This window comes from Pinus tabuliformis, chromosome J (genome assembly GCF_031772625.1).
Source record: "Pinus tabuliformis cultivar Carrire ecotype Pingquan chromosome J, CPIR1, whole genome shotgun sequence".
Lineage (NCBI taxonomy): Eukaryota > Viridiplantae > Streptophyta > Pinopsida > Pinales > Pinaceae > Pinus > Pinus tabuliformis.
The window spans coordinates 1,088,231,732-1,088,249,645 of NC_142295.1; the positions used below are offsets into that span (position 1 = coordinate 1,088,231,732).

Below are 17,914 nucleotides of genomic sequence, written 5' to 3' on the forward strand. Positions count from 1 at the left end.
TATGGACTCATTAACTTCCTTAGAGTCCTCTAGGCTGAAAGTTCAACCCTTTCTCCTTAGGTGTAGATGAGATTTTGCAATCTGTCATTTTGAATCTATCATCAAACCTCTGGCATATTTTGATTGTGATATGAAGATGTTGCTACCTGTTTGCTTGACTTATACACCTAAATAGTAGTGCAGGAGGCCTAGATCAGTGATGTCAAAAGATTTTCTTATATTATTTTGTTTCTGTTCTATTGCCTTTTATTCACTACCTGTGACAATGATATCATCTACATATATAACGAGAAGAATGATATCATTACCAACTCTTTTGACATACATGCTGGAATCTGAAGGACTCCACTGGAACCCTTGTTCATCCAAATATCTGTCAATCTTAATGTACCATGCTCGAGGTGCCTGCTTCAAGCCATATAGAGCCTTCTTCAGTCGACAAACCAAATGCTCCTTTCCTGAAACCTGAAACCCCAGTGGTTGTTGCATGTAGACTTCTTCCTGCACATCTCCATTTAGGAAGGCACTTTTCACATCCATTTCATGGACTTTCCAGCCAAACTGTGTGGGAGCAAAGGTTTCCTCATAGTCGATGCCTTCTCGCTGAGAGAATCCTTTTGCAACCAATCGTGCTTTGTGTTTGTCAAGTGTACCATCTGCTTTGTACTTGACCTTGTAGACCCATTTGCAGCCTATGGGTTTCTTCCCTGGTGGAAGAGATGTGAGATCCCAAGTCTGATTTTTCATCAAACTCTCATGTTCCATGTTACTTGGGAGCGGGAGCGGGAGCGGGAGCGGGAGCGGGGAGCGGGAGCGAAAACGGGAGCGGGAGCGACCATTTTCAGAAGCTCCCGGTTTGGGAGCGAATCCCGGAGCGATTTTTTAAAAATATATATATGTTTTATATTTTTTAATTTTTGATACATATATGTCAACAAAAACATGTAGAATGATGAATTAGATATAAAAAACATAAAAAAGCATAGATTGAACCATATAACAACAATCATCTAGAAGTTATAATCTTCATCAACCACGTCCGCAAGTTAGTAACATAGTAACATACAACATATTGAGTCTCATGATTCATCAATCTTAAAGTTTCAAGCTTTCAAAATTCAATATATAACATTTATCATCATTGGTCACCAAAGTTGTACTTGTAAGCTAAGTGTAACCATTACAACAAATAATATCTAACATGAAATGAAATGAAATGAAATGAAACAACTTTCAACTTTCATGAAGCATCATATTCATAATTCATTACTAATGAGTTATAATTGCCAACTTCAAACTTAAATTGTCATATATTGTTTAAAAAAATATCATAATAAATATGAAAGAGTCAATAGTTATAAAAGCTACTAGAAACTAGAAAAGAGAAGTAAATCTATTATCTATTTCTTATGCTTGGGCCTCTTGCCACCACGAGAAATGTCTAATTTTTTAGTCTTGTTGCAAAATCAGGGTCTTTGTCATTAATATCACCCTCCAAACATTAATATCCAGAGGTATCTTTGTCATTACCTTTGTATTTGTATAGGGATCTTTGTCATTAATATCACCCTTTAAGCATTAACATAAGATAGAAAAAGCATAACATGTCAAGTCAAGATTTTGTTTGAGTGATGCGCACATTTTTAGAAGGGTCATGATAGAGGAGTTCGACAACCAATGTCACTAACATCAAGGTACATAGAGGGATGGTACTCTTGATTAAATACGAGTTCCATACCCTAATACATGACAAAATTCAATGGAAACATTGCAATCCCCCAATCCTGAAATCTTGAAAAACTAATAAGTCTACTGGATTTTGAATGAAATCTAAAATTCTACTTTCTCCATATGAAATCCAATGAGGACGAAACCACTCTCAAACATCCTGAGTCATTTCATGGTAATGTTAAAAATTTAAGTAAAAGGATGAAAATGAAAATTAAAGAAAATGTCACTTTTACTTTAAGAATTTAACATTACCATGAATAGCATATCAATACTAGGGCCTAGACTTGATCATTAAGCTGCCCCACTCAAAAACTATTTGTTTCTTTCAAAAAAAATTGCATTTCGAACATTACTACCAAAAAAAAAATGCAAAAAAGGCAAAACGCTCCCGAAAACGCTCCCGAAAAGGCAGGGAGCGAAATTTTTTTTAGGGAGCGCGCTCCCGACCCGCTCCCGAGTCGCTCCCGCCCGGAGCGCGGATTGGGAGCGGGAGCGAGGGGGGGGGGGGTGCTCCCCCGCAACACTGCTCATGTTCATATGCCATGGCTTTCTCCCATTCAAGTCTTCCTTTTGCCTCCTCAAAGTGTTGTGGCTCATAGATTTCCTGTAGGTTAGCCATAAGAACAAAGTTAACCATAGATGGTTGTTGAATGCTCTTTCCTCTGGATGATTGTCCCCCGATCATTTCTCCTATCTGAACATCACAAATGGTGTTGTGCCACCATTTTGGCCTTGTTTTGGGATCTACCCCACCCAAATCAGTATTGCCACCATGACTTGGGCTTCCTGTAGGAATATCATCTGATTGTCGAATCGGACTGTCAAGAGTAGAAATCACCGAACTATGAGTCTCATCTTCCCCCGCTTCAGGGGGAGCTGCCTGAATCTTTTGTGACCTCTAGGTGTTTGGTAATTCGGGACTCGACAGAAGATTGAAAAGGTCTAATATCTTCATCAACAACAACATCTCTACTGAAGATCACCTTATGAGTGGCTAGATCAACCAACCTGTAAGCCTTGTGAGTGTCACTGTACCCTGTAAGCATCAGTTTCTTGCTCTTTGGATCTAACTTGGTTCTTTTGTGAGTTGGAATCCAAGTATACGCAGTAGATCAAAAGACTTTCAAATGACTCACTTTAGGCTTTCCACCAAACCATGCTTCCTCTGGTGTCTTCTTCTTTATCGGCATCGTTGGAGATCTATTCTGCAGATAAATTGTTGTGAATCCTACTTCAGCCCAAAACTGTGTGGAACAGGGTTGTTCTGCAGCATACATCTGGCCATCTCCGTGATGGTGCGGTTTCTTCTTTCAACTACTGCATTGTGTTGTGGAGTGTAGGGTGTGGTGCATTGTCTCTTTATGCCATGATTAGTACAAAAATTTTGGAATTCCTTGGAACATAATTCTCCACCATTATCAGACCTAAGAGTGGTTATGTGACAACCTGACTCTTTTTCTACTAATGCTTTGAACTTTTGAAATTCATTAAACACTTCAGATTTTAATTTGAGAAAATACACCCACATTTTTCTACTAAAATCATCAACAAACAGTAGAAAATACCTGGCACCAGTGATTGATGTCGTACTCATTGGTCCACAAACATCCGCATGAACCAACTGAAGGACCCTTTGTGCTCTCCAAGCCTATGCTTCATCAAATGGTGATCAATGTTGCTTGCCAACTTGGCAAGCTTTGCAAACTCCCTGGATCTTCAGTGATATATCCAAAAGTCCATCAACTAGTTTCTCTCGAGCCAACTGAGAGAGGTAAGTCATATTGAGGTGCCCATACCTCAGATGCCATAGTGTACGAATATCTGATGCAGATTTGGCTGCTAATGCATGTTCTTTTACCTGACCAATGTCTACCAACCTGAACAAATCATGATCTTCTACACCAAGAGCAACAATCTTCTTGGTGTTCCTTTCAACTATATAGCATTTATGATTGCTAAAGTTGATATCTAGATTTGAACAATGTCACATAATCTGACTAACTGCTAGCAGATTGAGTTTCATGCCTGGCACATAGTAGACATTGAGAAAGAGTAATGTTTTTTCTCCAAAGGAAAGTTGAATATGTCCTTTACCAGTGACCTTATACTCGGCCCCACCACCAAAAATTAATGAATCCTTGGATGAACATGCCCCGAACTCCTCCTGCCTGTTGGTGAAATGTCGGGATGCTCCAAATTCAATATACCATGCAGATGATTTGGACTGGTCTGCTTGGGTTGTGGCTATGAAGGCATAGAAGGTTGATTCCTTCTCCTCGATGTGCTCTACAACATGAGCCTTTGGCTGAGACCCTCCCTGGTTGGATTTTTGGTCAGCTAACCTTTTCCTGCATTATTTCTTCACATGGCCAGTCTTGCCACAATAATGACAAGTGATGGTCTTCTGTCCCTGGGGACCATCCTCCCCACTTTGTTGGCCTTTCTTCTTAGCCCCATTTCCTTTGCCTTTGTAATTAGCTGCAAAGGCCTGCTCAAAACCCTTTGTCTCAGTGCTACTGCCCAATGGTTTCTTCCATTTGTTCTGCTATAAGAGTTTATTGCAAATCTCTTCGAACTTCAGGTCAACATTCATAGTAGTAATGTTGAGGGTTTCAATGAAATGCTCATAGACTCGTGGTAAGCTTTTTAGCGTGATAACTACCATGTCCTCTTCCTCCATCTTCCGACCAATGGCTAGCAACTGATCTCGGATGTCCTTGATCTTGAGCAAGTGCTCTTGCAATGAGGCACCTTCACTCATCGTGATCAATAACAGCATGTTATTCAGAAAGAATGTTTGCCCTTTGTCAAATGTCTCATGAAGATCTTTCAAATGCGTCCAAACTGCAGTTGAAGTTTACCTGTTTGAACTTCAGGAAGCATCTCATCAGTAACTTACAGTCTGATAAGCATCATGGCCTCTCTGTCATAGCCATCAAACTTGTCCTGATCTTTACCCGCAATTGTGGGTCGGGTAGTTTTGCTTAGAACCACCTCATCCAAGTAACGGTACTCAAAGATTGCAAAAAATTCGTTGTTTCCACGTGTTGTACTTCTTGCCAGAGAACTTCTAACTGTTTTCCAACATGATATTGTTCAATGAAGCCATCTCTGCAAGTCAAATTTGGGAAATCTGCCACCAAACTTATCAAAAGCGCCTCAAAGACGCTGAAAAATAATAGATCGGCCACTAAAAACACCAGATCTGCAAATTTGGTCCACAAATCAGGTATAAGCATATCCAATCTGCTATATAACAATCTGATTTGTCACAATTTGTGAGAAATTGCAGAATTTACAGCCAAATTTCAAAAAATTGACACCCAATTTGGACAAATTGCGGTCCAAATTTGATGATTACAGTCCAATTTCGAATAAAAAACAGCTCAATTCAGATTTAATTTCAAAAATTGATCTTCAATTTCGAAAATTGACCCTTAATTTCGAAAATTACAGCAAGCAATTTAAAAAATTACAGATCGTACGACCATACAGCTGCTTGGCGGCAGTTTGACAGCTGTACAGCAGCTGTTTGACGGCTGGTTTTGGCAGCTGGAAAATGGCAGCTATTTGTATGGAAAAAATAACAGCACAAGAATTGACTGATGTTCCGTACAATTCCGTACCACTGGTTTTTAAACCGCAAAATCACTCAATTGACCCGAAAAGCTTTTGGTTCTCCACTGTGCTATGATGGTGATCCCTCGATGCTTCACTACCGGCAACAGTCCCTCGATGCTTCACTACCGGCAACAGTCCCTCGAATCTTCACGCTATTACAATTTCGTGGCTCGATAACCTCGCTCTGATACCATATAAAGAAAACATGAGCATAGAGAAAGCCAAGAAATAACTCGAAAGAGTTCTTTGTATTCAGTTTTTAATAAGAGAGCAAACACTTTCTTATATAGGTTACATTAACACTGAATCAATCCACTTTATGAATGTGGGATTGATCAATAAGACATAAAGCAAAAATATAACATAAAGTTAAATGCCTAAGTCTAATTTATTATTGACCATTATTACATAATTTAATGATTAAGCACAAATTTCTATAGTGGAAATGAAAGTATGGACACCAAAGGTAAAACCCTTGGAGGAACCAAGCTAAAATGCATTGGTACCATGATTGTTGGGCTATGGAGTCAAGTATTCTTCATTGGGGTTCTTTAGCACATTCAATGAATCTTAAAGATCACTCTCTTGGCATACAACTGTAGACAACCATGAATAGGTTCAAAAGTTCAAACCAAATCCTCCAATATCCAAAAACAACAAAAATGTCAAGTAAACAACGAACAGATTCATTGCAAAAGGTTGCTCAAAATGACACTCCCCTAGTATGGATCATTGGCATTCTAGTATGGATCACCATGATGCTTGGCATGTATACTTGTTTCCTCATTTCACCTTGGTGGTTATCATTTGCTCCTAGTGTTATAACTCAAAATGACACTCCCCTAAGTCTACAAGAGAAGCAACACAGGGGGAAGGTTGAGATGCAGAAAAAAATCTTCATGGAAACCCTAAAAAAGTCCAATTTTGCCTCTTTAACACCCCCCTAAACATTGTCCAATGCCCCAGATGACCTAGCAAGGAGAGTTGAATGCCCTAATTCCTCTAGCACAAAGCATTGAAGTGGACAAGGCTGCTAAAGTGCATGGGGAAGGGTTGATACGGTAAAAAATGATCATAAATTCAAGATAAGGATGAAATGACTAAATCAAACTCAATCAAAAAGATGTCCAAATTCATTTAATCACTTTGTTAACTCATCTATAAAAGCAAAGAACTCCATGGAAAAAAACGGAGAGAAGTGAACAAAAGTACATACTGCCAAATTGAGAACCCACTTACGCCTTGAGATAAACTAAGGTTAGCAATGAGCTTCATTGTGAGCTTTGGTTAGAGAAGGAGCTAAGGACAAAGGGCCAAAAGGAACTACAATTAGGTAAGTTCTTTGACATAATAAGAAAATACTACATGGAGCAATACCCACTCTGACCTCAATATTGTCTACTCTCATTTTAGGAATAGTACATTTCCAAGCCAAGAATGGTAACCCTAAAATTCATTTGATCTTCCAATGAATACTCTCTTACTCTCAATTTGCAATTAAGCACAAAGGTTTCTATAGTGGAAATGAAAGTATGGACACCAAAGATAAAACCCTTGGACAAATAAAGCTACAATGCATTGGTACCATGATTGTTGGGCTATGGAATCAAGTATTCTTCATTGGGGTTCTTTAGCACATTCAATGAATCTTAAAGATCACACTGTTGGCATACAATTGTAGACAACAATGAATAGGTTCGACAATTCAAACCAAATCCTTCAATATCCAAAAACAACAAAAATGTCAAGTAAACAACGAACAGATTCATTGCGAAAGGTTGCTTAGTTCCTATTACCCATGTACATACATGGGTAATCCTAGGAGACAAAATCTCCTATAATGCAACTCGTTAGCTAACAACCCCTACCTTATCCACAGAAAGCCAGTCTCAGATGTATGTCACCCATTCTTTGGCCAATATATTCATTCGCCTAACCTTTGCATCTAATGAAGGTGGGGTCAACTCTTGTGAGGTACTTTGACCATTATTGCTTGCAATTGGTTTCAGTTATCTTTTTTGGCATTCTAGTATGAATCACCATGATGCTTGGCATGTATACTTGTTTCCTTATTTCACCTTGGTGGTTATCATTCGCTCCTAGTGCTATAGCTTGAAATGACACACCCCTAACTCTACAAGAGAAGCAACACAGGGGGAAGGTTGAGATGTAGAAAAAGCTTCATAGAAACCCTAAAAGAGTCCAATTTTGCCTCTTCAACACCCCATAAACATTGTCAAAGAGAGGTCCAATGCCCCAGATGATGTAACAAGGAGAGTTGAATGCCCTAATGCCTCTAGCACAGAGCACTAAAGCAGCCAAGGTTGCTAAAGTGCATGGAGAAGGGTTGACAAGGTCAAAAATGACCATAAATTCAAGATAAGGATGAAATGACCAAATCAAACTCAATCAAAAAGATGTCCAAATTCATTTAATCACTTTGTTAACTCATCTATGAAAGCAAAGATCTCCATGGAGCAAAAGGGAGAGAAGTAAACATAGGTACATATTGTCGAATTGAGAACCCATTTGCGCCTTGAGATAAACTAAGGTTAGCAATGAGCCTGATTGTGAGTTTTGGTTAGAGAAGGAGCTAAGGACAAAGGGAAAAAGGACCTACATCTATGTAAGTGCTTTGACATAATAAGAAAATACTACTTCCCGCCCACTTACATGTATTTCATGTGATTTTTGAATATATGCATTTTGGTTTTTTATGTGCTAACATTAACATAGTTGTAGGTAGAAGAGTTTGGTAGCTTTTAATTGTCTATTTTGTAGGTCAATGGTGCAAGGAGCAAAAACTTGGATCTCAAGGTCCAACCACCGAAAGCAATCAGTGATCTAGCTTTCATGTCAAGCATGTCTTCCTGTTGATGCCTCGAAAATCGTTGCAACAACATTGGGGGATAACCACCCGGTCCGGACCTTGATACAGCTCCTTTTCCGCTTGGAATGGTGGCTCCGACTGGGGATAATGGGACCAGTTTCCCAGTAATGAATAAAAGGGGTGGATGAATGATTGATTATCTAATCTAACGATAGGTGAATAATTTAATCTATCAGCAAAATAAAAGAACTACTACTAATCCCGGGAACTATTGTACTTTGAAATGTAGCGCTTGATGATCTATGTCTATTGACAGGCATATAGATGACTCTATCTAATAGACATGGACATTTATTCATTCAATGATTACTTTGTTTAAATAGTTAAGCAAAGTGATTAACACAATATTGCTACACTTATCATTTATATCATCGATACATATATGATCAAAAGAAAAGCATACTATAAACATCCACTAGTGGAAAGAATAAAGAATGCTGTTAAAACACATACATATATCCGATAATAGCGAAAGCGATCAAATGACAATTCATATAAAAAGAATGAATTCAGACATAGATAATAGTACCATATGAGTTGCTTATCAATCCCAATATCAATCGCTATTTGAGATTCTTCTTCCGACGCAGAAATACTCTCAAACAAAGACAGTAGTGCACATTTGCATAAAATCTTCTTTGTCAAAATCAGAATAATTGGTCCAGTTTTATAAAAGAATATGCCTGAAGTACAGTAGTGCAACTTCAGGCTTTAAGTCATATACAAAACTTACAACCCTTTCCAAATACAATGAAAGGGTCTATAAATACTTAATTAAGCTAACTATCTATGAAACTGAAATCCTACTTAATTGGTATCAATTGATCTTGAATATCTCCTTCACAGCAATCTGGCAGTCGGAGGGATGAATCATCATTTAGGCTATTTGCCTTTAAACCTGAGCTGACATATCGCAAGCATTGGCTCCACTTCGGGCGGTCTGTTGAGGCGAGAGTTGAGTTGGGCGGCATAGGTGGCATCCTGAATATCAGGATTGATATACCCGATTGCATCTGTAAGGCATTTGAGGGCGGCTCTCTGGCTGTGTGGTTTGACTAAGAAGAACCAATAGGCGTCCCATGTCAAACTGTTAATTCCTGCAATTAATCTCCCATTTTTCTCTAGTTTCGAATAACATGACTGCTCCAATGTTTTCACCGCTGTCAATTTACCTGGAGTGCATTGGGAAATCATGTTAGACAAGTAGAGAGTATTTTTAACCAATTCAACCAAATTACTTGTGGTTGATTTGCATCTTGAAATTGCTCTCTCTGCTTTCATTAACTGGGACTACCATTCTGTAAATAATATTTCCTTATGTGATTCTAAAATCTTCGGTAAATTAGCCGCCTGTCCCTGATCGCTATCTTGCCACTCAAGAAAATTAGTTAATGTTTCATCGGCTTGATCCAAGTCTGCTCTAGCTTTTTCTGATTTTTCACTTATTGATGTCCTCAAATCGCATAATGGTTCCGCCTGGGCGATTTGTTGACACAAAAGCTTGATCTGTGTTATTAATGCCTTATTTATCTGTAATGCCTCTACTTTGAATTCGACTATCTGTGGAAGATTCTTTGTTTTTTCTAGCTGGGCTGATAGTTGAGCAATCTGCTCATCTTTTGACTTCAGCATTTGTTCATTCGCTGCTTTTAATTGTGCCAATGCCTCAGACAACTCTTTCTGCTTTTGGACTGCACTGTGATCAATCCTCTGTTTCTCTTCCTGCAATTGTTGAGTTAATTGATTATTTATTTGCTGTTGTGTTAACAATTGTCGTTCTGCCTGCTCCGCCTTCTGCTGTGCTTCTGATAATTGCGCTTGCAATGAAAAGATCTCCTGGTCTTTTGTTTTTAATAAAAGACTCACCTCTGATGCCTTATCTATTGTTGCTGCCGAATAGGCTCCAGCATATTGTGATAGTTTTGTTAGGTCGTCAGAGGGGTCAAATTCCTCCTTCCAAACCACATTGCCCGTCACCGTTTGTTCTGGGAATAGGGAAGGTTGATCAGTCCTTCTCCTCTTCCTCTGTCGTTTTACCACAGCTTTGTGTTTTGGACTATAGAAGACATCCAAGGGAGGAATTTCTTCTATTTGCAAAATAATCTGATCGGAGGGATCCTTTGGGATTATCTCTACTTCTTTCGAACTGGGTAGGCCGCTTGTTCCACTTGGAACCTGTTTTGAAGTGGTCTCCTGTATATCTACTGCTTTTGATGTCTCGGCATCTTTAGAGCATTCAAGATTACTGATAATTAAATCGAATTGCTGCCATTCCCGGAGCAATTTCGGGTCAATTTGAGTATCTACATTCACCTCTATGCTGCTCTGTTCTTGCTCTTTCGTCTGGGTTTCCTCTTGTCTTTTCATATGCACTTCCTCCTGTTCTTTTGATGTAACCGGAGGTTCCTTAGTATGTTGCTGTTCAGGCTCGCTTGATTCTGTTGCTGGGGTTGTTGCTAACAGATCTAGAGGCAGAGTTTGCAACCTCTGTTCTCTAAGTCTGTTGAATTCAACTAACCCTTCATCTTTGTATTCCATTATGGCCAGCGATTTAACTTGGGACATCGACTCAGCTGAGGAGAACAGGTCATCAAACTTATCTTCTTTATGATCAAACTTTGTCAATTTGGCCTGTTCAAGTGCATTATAGGCGACTTTGTTGGGATCAAATCGCCTATTAGGGAGAGTTGCTAGAGTTAATGACTTCATCTTTGTAGATTCTTTCTCTGCATGTTTGAAATCATGCAACGTGTAGACACCACATCTCAGAGGAAAAGAGGGCCAGACCTGCTTCTTATTTTTCTTTAGAGTTTGTGTAACTCCTTCGGAGATAATCTGATAGGCTATCTCCCTCGCCAGCAGTTTATCAGGTATGTACAAAGGAAGGACATGAGGTTCGGCTTGGCTGCCAAAAATTCTTATATAAGTAAATTTTTCCTCTCCGAACCATCTTCCTATTGATGTCAAATCAATCCCTGCTTGGTAGGAAATCTTGGGAGCAGGTTTATCAAAAATAGAGTAATGAATGGGTAACATAAAGCCATTGCAGACTTGGTATAAATGGTGCTTATAGGAAGTTTTCCACAATTTCTGATGGTATATGTGAATAGGCATGGGGTCTTGTGAAGTCCACCTCCAGCCAAGCACGAGAAATTCAGAATTAAAACACAGGGTGTCTAGTATATAAGCACTGTAGTAGAATGGGGGAATAAGCCTTTCAGTGACATGGGTTTTGGTTCTAAAATCAAGAACTGCTGTTGCTAGCTTATCTGATAGTATAGTTGCCCAATCCATTATTTCACTATTACATGCTGCTTCCATCAAGGGAACCATTTCTATAGTGAAATTAGCGGAATCGTGCAACCCCCACAATCTACACATCATTATCCCAGCATAACAATAAGGAGAACATAGAGAATCAACAGAGTACTTACCCGAAGATTCATGCTTGTGTTTTGCCGGATTTTGTCTCCAATCCCGAATGGGTTCGGATTCAATTTCGTTCTCTTTTCGGAATTTCTCCAGAAATGCCTTGTTGTACTTCTTCTCTGGCACAGGCAAATGATACATTTGCCTCAAATCATTAGCCTGAAATGAACCGAAGATTCTTCCATCTCTGGTGCAGAAGGTTCTGTCTGTGATTGGGATTTCCTCAATTGCCCACCTCACTACATCCGTATATGGGAGAATTTGTTCCCGAGCTGCTATCCGATGAAGGAAAGAGTCGGCTAAGTCCTTTAAAGTAGCATCAGATTTTCGATTGGTATCTACTGTGGCTTGTACTACTATCACCTCTGGTTCTTCGGCCTCAATCAAATTATAGGTACTTTGCCAAGTAGTTCTGTCGAGTCCTAGACATGTAGTATCGGATATCAATCCTTTTTTCTTAGTTCCTGAATCAGCGATGACTTGTCCTGTGGCTGGCGAAGCGGAAGCGATCGCAGTTTTCTTAGACTTCTTTCCCATTCTGCTTGAATCTATTACTTCGGAAGAGTTCTGCACAGAAGTGAAAATGAAGTGATACAGAGAATTGGTAGCGCAAACCAAATATGAGTGAGATATATTGATCAATGCACGATGAAGGATTAACTTAAAGTGGCCACGGATACAATCTGTGAAAAGATTTTTAAGCTTACTATGTCATTAAATGGCCGTTAAAACCTGCCAATCCTTTAAATGCCCATCATATCGTTTTATTGGCGGAATGATTTGTTTAAGCGTGCCTTGGAGGTTTTGGCGGTTGAACGCGGGTGAATCACTATTTGGAAGATAAGGCTTTTAATACAAATTAATCGTAATATCCTTGCTTTAATATTTCTTTGAAATTCGCGCTTTTGGCTTTATCGCAATAGGCCGTCGAGGAAAGCTTAAATCGTTATATTGGTTCCTTTTGTAATCCCCGATTGCTGATAGCGAAATCGCATCGCATCGGGAGTATTAACTGAGCACTTTGAACAGCATACATGGTACATCCCCGATCGCCGATAGCGATATCGCATCGCATCGGAGCGAAAGGGGCTTTTGTTATGCTAACTTGTTATTGCCGATATCCGATAGCCTATTGCGTGTTGTCGCGTCGGAGAAAACCAATAGGTCTTTAAATTATGCCTCCTTTGTCATTGTGACATGCGATCTTGCGATCGCTTTATCGTAATGATAAAAGATCAATCATTTATATTATAAGACCAAATGATTGGTTTATCAAAAAGGTTTCATAACGTTTTCATTTTGTTTTTTGGACCTTTTTGAATAATACAAAGTTGATACCAATTAAAATAAAAAGGGACCCATTTCATATTATAGTTTTGTGAATAAAAATGATATGAAATGGGGGGTTGTTGTAGAGCACAACAATTGGCGATTCGCTGGAAGAAACAGTTATCTCTGAAAAGTACGGAAATACTTAAACTTCATCAAAATAGAGTTCTCATCAAAGGGAAAAATTCTAATATAACTAGGTATATATGCATTCCAAATAACATTTAACTATCTTTGCTAATTTCCTCTCTTGTTTAAAATTAGATACATTCTAAGTTTTAAATTGGCCTTTATTGGTTGATAATGATAAAACAGAAAACCTTTCCAAATCAGCTTTTAGAATTGACTCCTTTGTCATAGGTAGAGCCTCTGCTGCCAGCAAACATTCATAGTTTCGACAGGGATACCTTTTAACCATATTTTTGTCCATTGTCCCATTCATTTCAGAGTATGATTAACAGAATGAATTCAAAACATGCTTTTCATATTTTGCGTTTCTTTTCTACTTTTCTGTTATTTTGTAAGATAAAAAGCCATTGTCCTGGTTTGGTGACCAGCTGAGTGACAATGCCATTCACTAGTAGTAATTTAACCGAACAAGCTGGCTCGTGATGAGACCCCTTGTCTTATAATTCTAAGCCATTACCCTGTTTTGGTATGCAGTGTTGGTAATGTCGGTTAAACTATTTCCCTATGATCATGGTAAGCAAGCTTGTAATAAGACCTCTTATCTTTTATATCAAATATTTTAGAATTACACTCTGAGTAATCATAAGCTTTGGTGAGTGGGATGGACAATTTTCTCCTTAAGAGTAAATGGATGACAAGGTAAGAGTTAAAGATGCTGAAGTTGGATTAGTTCCTATTTTGATATTGATAACCTTTTTTGTGACCAATTTGAAAACATAAAATGATTTACAATACTTCTAAACTTTGAGAAGAGTTCACAAAAATTGAAGTGTGGTTTCAGAATGCAATTATACCTAGTTTCCTAGAAATTATCCCTTTTGTTTAAGACTTCTATTATTTTAAAAGCAAATATCAACACTATCCTTTTGAACAACTTTTAAATACAGCGAAGGTCAATGGAAGATACTTTATAACTTTATTTTCTAATGGTCCTACAAACTACAAAATTCTACTAAACCAAAAAGGAGAAGGGGTTACCTCCTCAATTGAAGAATTTTTTTAAGATAAGGCCATTAACAGGGAGAGAATCTCTCAAACCTGATAAATCTTGTAATATGAAGGTCGAATGGCCTATCTTCTCACAGATCTGAAATGGCCCAAGCCACATCTTTTGGAACTTTGTGTATTTTCCCTTATCTTCATGGGCTTTGTCCCATTTCAGAACTAAATCACCAACTTGAAATTGTTTTGAACCGGATGAGACTGAATCAAAAGATGACTTGATGATTTGCTGATGTTTTGCATGAATAACCTTGGCTTTTTCTCTTTCCTCTTCTAATTTTAGAATTTGGTCATGTCTAAGTTGAATAGAAGAAGAAGGGCTTTCCTCAATAAACTGAACTAGGGCTAGAGAAGGAAGGACAAGATTTGTTGGTAACACTGCTTCTTTTCCATACACGAGATTGAACAGAGAAGAACCTATGGAAGCCTTCTGTGTTATCCTATCAGCCCATAGTGCAAATATTAAGGATTTGTGCCAGTTTTTATGATTCTATTCAATAGTTCGCTTAATAATTTTAATCAGATTTTTATTTGTAGATTCTGCTAAACCATTACCCTGGGGGTAGTAATTAGCAGAATATTTCAATTTAAATCCTCTTTTAATAGCGAAATCAAACATAGCATTGCCTGAGAAGTAAGATGCATTATCAAAAACAAGAGCATTTGGGACACCAAACCTGGTAATGATGAATTGATCTATGAATTCTATAATTGCCTCAGAATTTGTTGTCTTTAAAGGAATTGCCTCAACCCACTTAGTAAAATAATCAGTAGCGGTAAGGATATACTTATGTTGTTTGGAAGAATGTAGAGTAATTTCTCCAATGATGTCCAATCCCCATTGCTCAAATGGTTGTTCAATGTTGACTGGTTGCAAAGGGAAAGCTGATTTTCTTTGTCTTCCACTAGAAGTTTGACAATTTCGGCATTTCCTTACATATTCATGAGCATCTCTAAACAGAGTGGGCCAATAATATCCAGCATGAATGATTTTGTGGGTTGTTGTGTCAGTTCCAAAATGTCCTCCTGCTGGTCCATTGTGTAATTCCTGCAAAACCTTTTGTGCTTCAGGTTTTTCTAGGCATCTTAATAAGATTGAATCATAATTTTGCCTAAAAAGCACATCATCAATAATTGTGAAATTTTTTGCTTTTAATCTAATGGCCCTTTTGTTTTTGTAAGACAGGTTAGGAGGTGCATATCCATTTTTCAAATAAAAGATTAAGTCAGCATATTGTGATTCAGAATCAGTAATACTTATCTGGTTAATTTCTTGGGTTTGATCTGTATCACCTGATTCTTGAATGTTGGATGCTCCTGCCAATAACCTGCAAAAACCTTGGCCTCTAATAATCTTTGCTGGTTTAATTTCTAAGTCATATTCTTGAAGTGCTGTAACCCAATTTGCCCTTTTTTCACCTAATTCCCTTTGGATTAATAGTTGCCTTACCGCAGGGAAAGGAACTATAACTTTTGTATGGGCTTCTAAAAGGAAGGGTCTGTAATGCTTGACAGCTTTATATACAGCAAAGGCTTGTTTTTCTACTTCGGAGTAATTCAATTCAGCACCCTGAAGATTTGAACTATAGAATGAAATGGGTGCTTCCAAATTGTGATTGTTAATCTGTGTGAGTACTGCTGCATAAGACAAATCGGATGCAATAGTATACAATGTGAAATGATTAGAAAAATTAGGAGTATTTAAAGCGGGGGCATTGATTATTGATTGTTTGATTAAATCAAACGCTTCTTTTTCTGCTGATCCCCATCTAAAGACTGAATTTTTCTTAATCATAGTTTGAAGTGGCAAAATGATTTGAGAAAAGTCTGGAACGAATCGTTTGACAAAATTGATTTGGCCCAAAAATGACTGCATGGATTTTTTATTATGAGGGAAAGGGATTTCAGAGATTTCTTTAATCCTATCCGGATCAATATAAATGCCATCTTTAGAAACAATAAAGACTAAGAACTTTCCTTGGTCAAGAGTGAAGAAGGATTTTTTAGGATTAAGGGAAATACCATACCTTTTGCAGCGTTGAAAGATTTGATTTAAATCATGCAAATGATTGGATTTCTCTTTAGAAAATACAGTAATATCGTCTAAGTAGACAACTACTGTTTTGTTAATCAACCCTTTAAAAGCTATATCCATCGCTCTTTGGAACGTGGCTCCTGCATTAATAAGTCCGAAAGGCATTTTCTAATACGCATACGTTCCCCATTTTGTTCTGAATGTGGTTTTGAGTCGGTCATCAAGATGGACCAAAACATGGTTATATCCTGAAAAACCATCTAAAAAGGACATTAACTCAGAGCCTGCCACTGATTGGAGTATCTGCTCCATAGTAGGTAATGGGAAATTATCTTTTAGGCTCGCCTTATTCAAATTTCTGAAATCTATACAAACCCTAATGTCGCCATTTTTCTTCCTGACAGGCACCATATTAGAGACCCAGTTTGAGTGCCGCACGGGAAAAATAATCTTAGCTTTCAAGAGTTTATTGAGTTCTGATTTTATTTGACTCTCTAAGTTCGGATGTATTTTTCTCAACTTCTGCTAAATTGATTTTTGTTTGGGAAGCATCGGAATGGTATGCTGGATGATGGATGTATCATATGTCTTTAAATCGTCATATTTCCAAGCAAAAACATGTTTATTTTTTCGTAACAGTGTAATGAATGCTTCCTTTTCTTCTACGGAAAGTCCTAATCCTAGATTAATGTTTTGAGGATTTTGCTCAGTGCCAAGGTTTATCAATTCAAACCTTAAGGTAGAACTTTGGAGCTTTGTATTGGTCACGGGTTTAAACCTGTCTTTAATATCATAAAGATCCTCAAGCTTCACCACAGGCTTTGGGATTGAATTTTCCTCGTGTTTACCTCGCATTTGAAGATCATGTTCGTTTTCCTCAATGATTTTATCATCATAGGATTTTTCAGAAGTTAAAAATTGTAAAATGTCTTCATCGTGGCTGAATACTCTCCAATTAGTGACATTGTCAGGAATCGATGGCCTAAAAAGTAATTCTACTGAAAATCTATCTGGGCTATAATCTTCGGAAGGTAGGAGCTTGGAAGCAACATTGGCTAGCAAGTCAGCTGCTGAATTTTGAGACCTGGGGATGGAAGAAATATTGAATACCGAAAAGTGGGAGGTGAGTTCCTGTACTAGCGATTGATAATGTTTGAGATGGCTAGAGAGACAATGAATTGTATTCCTTACCTGTTTAATAATAATCTCAGAATCTCCAAACACTTTCAAATATTGGACCTTGAGGCCAATCGCTTTATATAGTCCTTGGACTAAGGCTTCATACTCAGCTGTATTATTTGTGCATTCAAACTCTAGCCTACAGGACAGCATTGTTTTTTCTCCCTGTGGGCTAACCAGAATACATCCTGCTCCTGAGCCCTCGCTAGACTTAGACCCATCAAAATATAATGACCAAAATAAAGAAGTATTAACAATTTTATTTACAGTTTCCTCAGTATCATTAAAACATCTTGACCTATCTGTTTGTGAATAATTTTCGATCTGAGATGTAGAATGGTTTACTAAGAAAGGAGATGGTTGGGCAGTGAAGTTGCCAAAGAATGACTCTGATGAATAATTCCCCAAAATGTTGTTATTAAATGCTATTGGTTGGTTTTATTGTTCAAATTCTGTAACTGTATGGGTCATGTGTTTTTCCCGATCGATTTTTATTTGATTTGGCTTAC

The 17,914-nt window shown here is 38.0% G+C and overlaps 1 long non-coding RNA gene across 3 annotated transcripts in view; it reads right to left on the bottom strand.

The window, feature by feature from the left end:
• The window catches only part of LOC149230802 (uncharacterized), a 55,826-nt gene that overhangs the window by 4,885 nt on the left and 33,027 nt on the right, over positions 1-17,914 (bottom strand). The window contains exon 3 of one of the 3 annotated variants that reach the window (XR_016248026.1): positions 5,362-5,536. The exons of the other annotated variants lie outside the window; for them this stretch is intronic. This is a non-coding gene — a long non-coding RNA (uncharacterized LOC149230802). Of the gene's footprint in view, positions 1-5,361; positions 5,537-17,914 lie in introns of those variants that run through there. 3 annotated transcript variants of the gene reach the window in all.